The sequence below is a fragment of the Sarcophilus harrisii genome, chromosome 3, assembly GCF_902635505.1.
Source record: "Sarcophilus harrisii chromosome 3, mSarHar1.11, whole genome shotgun sequence".
In the NCBI taxonomy this organism is placed as follows: domain Eukaryota; kingdom Metazoa; phylum Chordata; class Mammalia; order Dasyuromorphia; family Dasyuridae; genus Sarcophilus; species Sarcophilus harrisii.
In genome coordinates this window covers 312,951,477-312,959,648 of record NC_045428.1, presented here as the reverse complement: position 1 = coordinate 312,959,648, position 8,172 = coordinate 312,951,477, and positions in this window count along the sequence as shown.

Sequence of the window (8,172 nt, the reverse complement as noted above, 5' to 3'; positions counted from 1 at the left end):
ATACTCCAACCTTCTCTCTATTTTAGTTTTAGCTTATAGTCCTTTCAAGTTTTATAATTTACCATCAGTGTGGAAAGCTGACTCTGATGTTGTGTTCATCCTCATTGAATGTGTCCAACAGCATTGATAAAAAAAAATCATGCTACAAAGCATAGAAGCAAGCACACAGTTTTGCTTCAAGCCATTGGTGATTGAGAAAATTCAAGAACATTTTCCATTATCCAGACTCAGGAAAGCATGCTGTTATTAAATTGATGTACTATATTATGAACTTTGGACAACCAAATTTTGATATAATTTTCCATTAAACATCATGACTGACAGTATTGCCTAAAAATCAATACCAAGAAAACATAGGTGCTCCATTAGCCAACAATATAGTATCTATACATGTAACTATCAATTATAACACAGAGAGAAATTGTGAATACTGTGGATAAGTTCACTTATCTTGGCAATATAATTATCAGGATATGCACAGTGATAATGAAGTTGATGCATACATTGTCAGAGCTACCTCATTTGGGAGGCTCTGAAGGAAAGTTGGGAGACAAGAGGCATTAGATTGACTACCAAACTGCAGGTCTACAGAACTACTAAGTTGACCTCATTATTGTATGCCTGTGAAAAGTAGACACTATACCAGCACCATGTCATTTAAATTGTCTTAGGAAAATTCTGAAGATCACCTGGCAGGATAAGGTACTGAAAACTAAGGTCCTTTCTTGAACTAAACTGCCACACATTCAAATACTACTGCAGAAAGCACAACTCCAATGGGCTGGCCACATTATTTAAATGCCAAATGTATGCTTACCTAAAAGACTATTTTTTGGAGAATTTACACAAGAAAAGCACCATGTGAATAATAGTTCAAAGAATCAATACAAAGAAACTTTGAAGGTGTCCCTAAAGAACTTTGGAAATGATTGTGAGACATGGATAGTATTGGCAAAGTTCTATCCAGGATGACATAGTCCCATGTTCTATGAACAAAGCAGAATTGAAGTACTTCAGAAGTAATATGGGATATGCAAATTTAGAGAATCCATTCCACATGTTCACATGTATTATTTGTTCCTGACCTATGATAGAGTATTTCAAACTTATATTGGTCTGATTAAACCAAATCAGACACAGTAACTTGACTTGGTCTTCTTTGAAGGACAACAATCAAGCAAGTATATTTTTTAAGTTTTTATTTTTTTACATAGATGAAAAGATAATTTTCAGTATTCACCTTTGCAAAATCTTGTGTTCCATATTTTTATTCTTCCCTATCCTCTACCCCCAGACAGCATGCAATACACTATAGGTTAAACATGAAATTTTTCTAAACATATTTCCATATTCATCATGCTGAATAAGAAAAATCAGATCAAAAACATAAGAAAGAGGAAAAAAAAGCAACATACAATACTACCAACAAAAAAGGAGAAAATACCATGCTGTGAGCCACATTTAGTATTCTTAATTCCCTCTATGAATGCACATGGCTCTTTCCATCACAAATTTATTAGAACTCCTTGAATCACCTCATTCCAACTAGATGTTTCAAAGTGAATTTCCTAAATGCATCTCAAATATAACATATCTAAAGAACAACTCATTATTTCCACCCACCCCCACCCCCAGACCTTTCCTCTTTATAACTTTCCTATTTCAGTTGAGGGGACCACATCCTTTTCTTTACATCTTTCAGTTGTTGAATTGTATAGCTACTCCTGGGCTGGGTCAGGCAAGTTGTTTATCTAATGGGCTCTTGTGGAATGGACAAGTAAATTGGTCTTTTATTGGACAGTTGCTAGAGTGGACCAGGCAGGCAAATCCACAACTGAACTTCTTCTTTGGAGATGGGCCAAGCAGATAGATTAGTGTCTGGACTCTTCACAGGTTAAAGTTTTGTGATTAACACCCTTACATAAGAAATTAACATTAGAATATTAACGCCATGATGAGAAAATGTCTCTAAGCCTGGTAATCTGATTCTTGGTCATTTGTCTTGTTCTGAAATTGCTAATGAATAAATAAATGAAAAAAATTATTAACTGTTCACTATGTGCCATGTTCTATGAAAAAATGGTAGGTTTAAACCAAAAGAATGAGACAGTACTTGTTCTCAATAAACTCATATAAATTAGGGGAAACAGTACATTTAAAAGGTTCAGATTCAGGGGGAGATAGAAATTCAGGAATTTCTAAAGATGTGGCTATGGGATGGATAGCCAAAAAGACATACTGATGCCATAATACTTTTCTCATTTTCTCTTGAGTCATTTGGAAACATTCTGCTGTGTTTCTTTGCTCTCTTTGACACTTTCAAAGTCCTTTGTAGTTGAACAAGTGTCAGCTCAATTTCCTGGTTTATTATATGGATTTGGAGATTTTTTTTTATTTATTTAGATATCCTAGGACATTTGTTCTGTTTTAATATCTTTTGTTGTTGTTTATGCTCAGGATTTTAAGTTTTCTTCTTTTTGAGATTTTCAGTATTATTTCCTTATATTTCCATATTGCTCATTTTCTGACTTTTTCCTTTTGGTGGCAGATTTCCTAAAGGATGGACCTCAACATTATCTCAGACTTCACCCAAGTTAGGAATTCACTTTTTGCTGGCTATAGAACTTGACCCAAGTGACTTCTGGGAGTTTGGGGGGAGAGAGGATATACATGGGGCTCAATTGGATGCCAGTCCTTTCTCCCTGAGACCTAGTACAGCTTTCTGACTTTGTACACATATATATGTTGGCATCTGCCTCAGTTTCCTTTGCTCTTTAGTTCTCTATTATTGTCATTGTGATTGTTGAGTTGTTCATTCATGTCCCACTCTCCCATGAGCCCATTTGGAGTGGCCAAAATACTGGAGTGATTTTCCATTTCCTTCTCCAGCTCATTTTACAGAAGAGAAACTGAGGCAAACAGGGTTAAATGACTTGCCTAGAGTAACATGGCTAATAAGTATCTAAGGCCAGAGTTGAATGCAGGTTTCCAAACTCTAAGGTTAGTGCTCTATCCATTGTGTTACTTAGCTTTATCTTAGTACTCTGAGTGCTATAGCACACTAGACAAAACACACTTCTGTTTTTCTATACTTCTGTGCATGGGAGTTAAGTGGGGTTCCATTTTGCTGTTTGTTGCCATAGACAAGAACAGAACATGCTGGCAAAAACTATAGCAATATCAAGGAATTTACTGAATGAATCCCAAACCTACGGTCATGGGTCAGATTATACCACCCTAGATGGTGGGGTGGTTGGGTTTTGGTGGAAGAGGCTATGCTGGGTATACATGTTAGAGATTAGCTTTCTCTGGTATTAATTTATCAGGTTGTTTTCTTATCACCCTGCTTTGTGCCTTTTCCTACAGAGACATTCTTTTATGTAATTCTTATGCTAGAAAGTTCGGAGGATCAGGGGAAATGCCTATTCGTTTGCTTTATTGTTCATGTTTTCACCTGGAAGTATGGTCAACCTCTGTCCTTCTCACCCTGAAACCCTCCTTTGTCTGATTAGATGCTTTCTCCCAGGGTCTCCAATTTAAGAAAAAATATCTAAGTCAGCTATATCTTCATTTCTTTTTAGGTTCCACTTTTTTACACTTCAAATTTTCTACTTTTTGTATCCTGTGCTAGTACTTTCTCCACAGCCTCCAACTCCTATCTGGCCCTCATTTTTCTTCCTTTGTTAGATTCTTAACTTCTTTGAGAACAAGGACTGTCTTTCTTTTAACATTTTTAGACTTTAGATTTTTTAGACTTTTTTTTAGAGTGAATGTAAATAGAAATCATTTCTGTTTTAGAGAGAAACCCTGAGGGTCTTCTCCCAGTTTTATTTACTTATTTAGATTTCTTTTAACTAGTAAAGGAGGCCACTCTTTCTCTCAATTGCTGCCTATCCCTAATCACTGAATAGACAAACTGAGACTGTTAAAGACCTTAGTTTAAAAAGGGCAGGTTTCCCATTGCTTCCAGGGCCATTTCCAATTGATCTGATCTATATATGGCCACTAGACCCAAATGGCTCTGGAGGGGAATGTGAGTCAGGTGGCCTTGCACAGCCTCCTTCACTTAAATCCAATTCACTTTCATGTTGTGACATCATCTTCTTGGTATCATGATCTGCTACAGAATGAAAATCAAACATAGTATGTGGTACATTGCAAGTGTTTTATAAAAAGTGTTTGACTTGTCTTATTCCCTATGAATGGAACTTATTAGATGAAGTTTTCTCAATTTATGAGACTAGGCCTAAGTCACATGATCCCTATACCCAGAGTGGAAAGATGAGGTCTTAGGCCTCTAGAAAGTCGCATGATTTCTAGGTCAAGGTTGCTAAAGGTCAGACACAAGTCAGAAGAGAAAGTGATGTGATCCACAGGAAGTGATGTGACTGACCCACAGGAAACAGACAAGTTGGTGACCATTGGTCAAGGATGGTTACTTCCTTTTAGTCTATTCAATGAAAAGGCTTGGGTCTTTTCCTATTTAATTTAAGAAGCATATTCTTCTTGCTGGTCAGCTCAAGCACATGGTGGGAACTGGGATGCCTTATGGGTGTGGATGGGCCTCTCCCTACAGGGACTAAATAAATGCTCTCTTTATACTTGAAGATGTCTCTTATTAGTTAATTTGGGGAAAGGGTCTAGCACTTGTCCCACACAGTTTATGGGGGCTTGTCCGGGATCTGTGGCTTTTCAGATAGATAGCTGGGATCCTGATTCAAGGTAAGTGCTAGGTTGAGATCAGATTCTCAGCCTCCCTCTCTGTGAAGAATAGGCCTAGAAGAGACACTCAGATACAAACGGAAAGCTAATACCAGTCTCTGAAGATGGAGCCTAGGTAAAAGAGAGACAGGTAACTTATGCATGTATAATCCATGGGGGTACTATCTGTTAATGTGTCCTTGGGCTGTTCTTAGGCAGCAGTGAGTCCTGGGATCATCAAGGCTTGATGATCCAGTGGAAGGGGTGAGATGGGAAGGAAGCTTTGATAAACGACAGAGGACAGGGGCACCCTGTGTGGCAGGAAGGTAGGCAACTCCTTCTGAGCTTGATGGTCCAAGTGGAAAATTCCACTTTGTGGAAAAATGCACTCTGTATATTACAGGAGGTCAAGTTACGAGATTTAATGCTCTGATGATTCAGTGGAAGGGGTTGAGCTTTGAGCAGAGGACCCTGGGATCATCAAAGAGAGGAAACACTCCAACTCAAATCTTCAGAGAAAAAAAAAGGAAAGAAAAAAAAAGTGCCCTTGGGTATTTCTGTTATGTGCGGGGAAGGGATGGTTCTCTTCCATGTAATTTTTGTCTGTGTTTGTGTCTTTGTGCAGAATGAATTTGTCATGTCTGTTCTGTGAGACAGAATTTGTTGAGAGAGAGAGAGAGAGAGAGAGAGAGAGAGAGAGAGAGAGAGAGAGAGCTGACTTTCTTGTAGACTCCAACTCTGGCCAAAGTTGGAACTGCAGGAAAGCCTATTGAGAATAATGATTGGGGAATTTGGCAATTGGTCATTTTAAGATTTCAAAGCAATTCAATTAAATTGAGGCCTCCTGGAGAAAGCATAGAATAAAGATAATCTCTTTCATCCCCTTCCCTATTCCCTGACTGCAGCAGGGACATATGGGACTAGAGGGGGAGAAAAAAACTATGTTCAATAAGTTTAGTGAAATTCATTATTTGAGATACAATAGCAAGAGCAGTTTTATATTATTGGGAATTTTTAAAATTTGGCAATTGATTATTTCAATATTGCAAAGGTGCTTAGCATAAAAAAAAATGCTTGTGATTTTTAACTTCTTAGAGGACTTAATTTTAACCTGTTTGCACTAATTTGAAAGAAAAAAAAAAAAAAAAAGAACAGAGGAAGCTTGGCTACTTTTAAAACCTGACAGAAAAGCAGTCTTCCAAAACTTGATTAGAAAAAGAAAGGGGGGGGGGGGAATAAAATCTTATCTGATTCAAGTTGCAGCTCTGCCTGGGGGGAGGTAAGAGAGAGAACAAAAGAAGTGGATGTCAATTGCTTTGAAGAAAAAGGAAAAAAAAACTGGTAGAAAAAAGCCTCCTTATCTAGTCAAACTTCTAAGAGCCAATTAGTGTGTGTGTGTGTGTGTGTGTGTGTGTGTGTGTGTGTATAGAACCAAATGGTAATTCAGTTTTTCTGCAACATTTGATTAGAATTTAGGACTTAAGTGGAAAAAAGCCATATCCTTATGGCTTATTGGTCTATTGAATTTGGGAAGCTTAGTTTTTATTTAAAGTGGCACTGTGATTCTGAAATTATTGCCCTGTGCATGCTAGATTGGTTTATTCTAGGTATAGGTTTTTCTTTGAAAATTGAACCATTACTACTGACAGACAAAAGTTTTTTTAAGGCTATATTTGATTTAATTTGGCTTAAAATATAGGTTATTAAAACAAAGTTCCCATAGCTTACCTTAGGGGAGGTCATGTTTGTATCTCCTTAATTAGATGGCATGTTGCTTTCTGGAAGTATATTGGGTAATTTGTAAAATTATGAGTTATAGCCTTAAAATTTTGTCAGCTCTGCTGGATATGTGTTTAAGTTTTCTGAAATTTGGTCCAGAGTTATTGTGAATCTTAAAGTTTAAAGTAAAAAAAAAAAAAAAAAAGTGATTTAAAGACAAGGCACAAGAAAGATTGATTTGCAAAATCAATTAATAATTTAAATGGAGCATCTAGTTAGAAGGGTTATTGGTTTGGGAGCATGTTAAAAAGTTAGTTATTAGAAGTGGTGGTTGGGAAGTGTGGTGGAGTTGGGAGAAATGCTACCTGGAGTAAAAGAAGGGTAAGAGTATCTTGTCAGATTACATTATCATGTCTAACTCCCCATCCTCCATTAAGTGCTGCTGTTTTTTTTTTTTAAACAAATTACAACTTTTTGGAGCTCCCTTCCCTTTTGCTGGTTGAAACATTAATTGCTTATATTGTTTAAAGGAACAGCCTACATTTACATAGTGTTAATAACTGAATGTTTTATTTTTATTTTTCAAGTCTATAGCTTCTTTAAGAGGTTTGTTGGAACCATAAGTTTTCTGAAAGCAATTTATTTCTACTAAGGTAACCTATCTGTCTTCAGAAAATTATTTAATGTTTATCTAAGTGCATAATGGTCTCCTTGTTTAAGGAATATGATAACAAATATGAGCTATAGTTTTTTTTTGAAGTACCTAGAGCAGAATTTTAACCTGATTTGATAAGTTAATAAGGCTATTTCCAAAAAGTTTAATTGAGGGATTCAATTGGAGGAAGTTGAATTAATACTTTTTTAAGAATGAAGAAATTAATTCTGCTAAGGTTTTTTTTTTTTTTATGTGAAATTAAGATTCTATATTCTGTATGAGTTTTAATTGATTGTATTAAGTCATCCTAAAGTTGTACCATTATTTAAAAGGACTCTGACAATAATAGTTTTTTTTTTGTTTGTTTGTTTGTTTTTTGTTTTTTTTTTTTGTCCCTTTGAGCATGTTTCTGTTATGGACAATATGCAATTTGGAATTTTTTTATGTATTGGGTATTTTAAAAGCAAAATGATTTGTGTAATGTTGAACTTAACCATCTACTTAGTTATGAAAGCTATGAATACCTTACTATGATCCTTGAGAGCTAGATTCATCTAAAGCTTTGATTAATGAGAATTGCTATTGAGATAAAAAAAAAAATCTCTTGGGAACTACAGCTGATATTTATTTGGAGTTTTAAATTCATAAATAAATTTAAATTTATAATCGTCTGATTGTCAAGTCAGTGATCACCATCTGAAAGGAATATGCCACAAGCTACTTAGAAGTTGTTACTGGTGGAAGTTAGTTATAGGTGGAATGAATTAGGAGGACGATTTTGGCTTCTGCTGAGGGTAGAATCCTTTTGACTCAATTTCCCAGTGTTCTTTTGAATGAGAACCCACCTAATTATTCCTGAGTCTGGCTTAAGGTGAAATTGTTAAAATTAGGACAGTTACCTGAAGTAAAACTGCTTTAAAGGTGCTTTATCCTGTATGTGTTCTCAGGTCAAGACCTGAAGGACCAGTTTTGATACTATCTAAGTCATGTCCCTGATTTTTCCTCTTATAGCAAATTTCTGTAATCAGAGCAAGTGGTCAGTGGAAGATATAAAACACAATCCAAGTATATGCACATTTTAATTTGCAGCCCAGCCC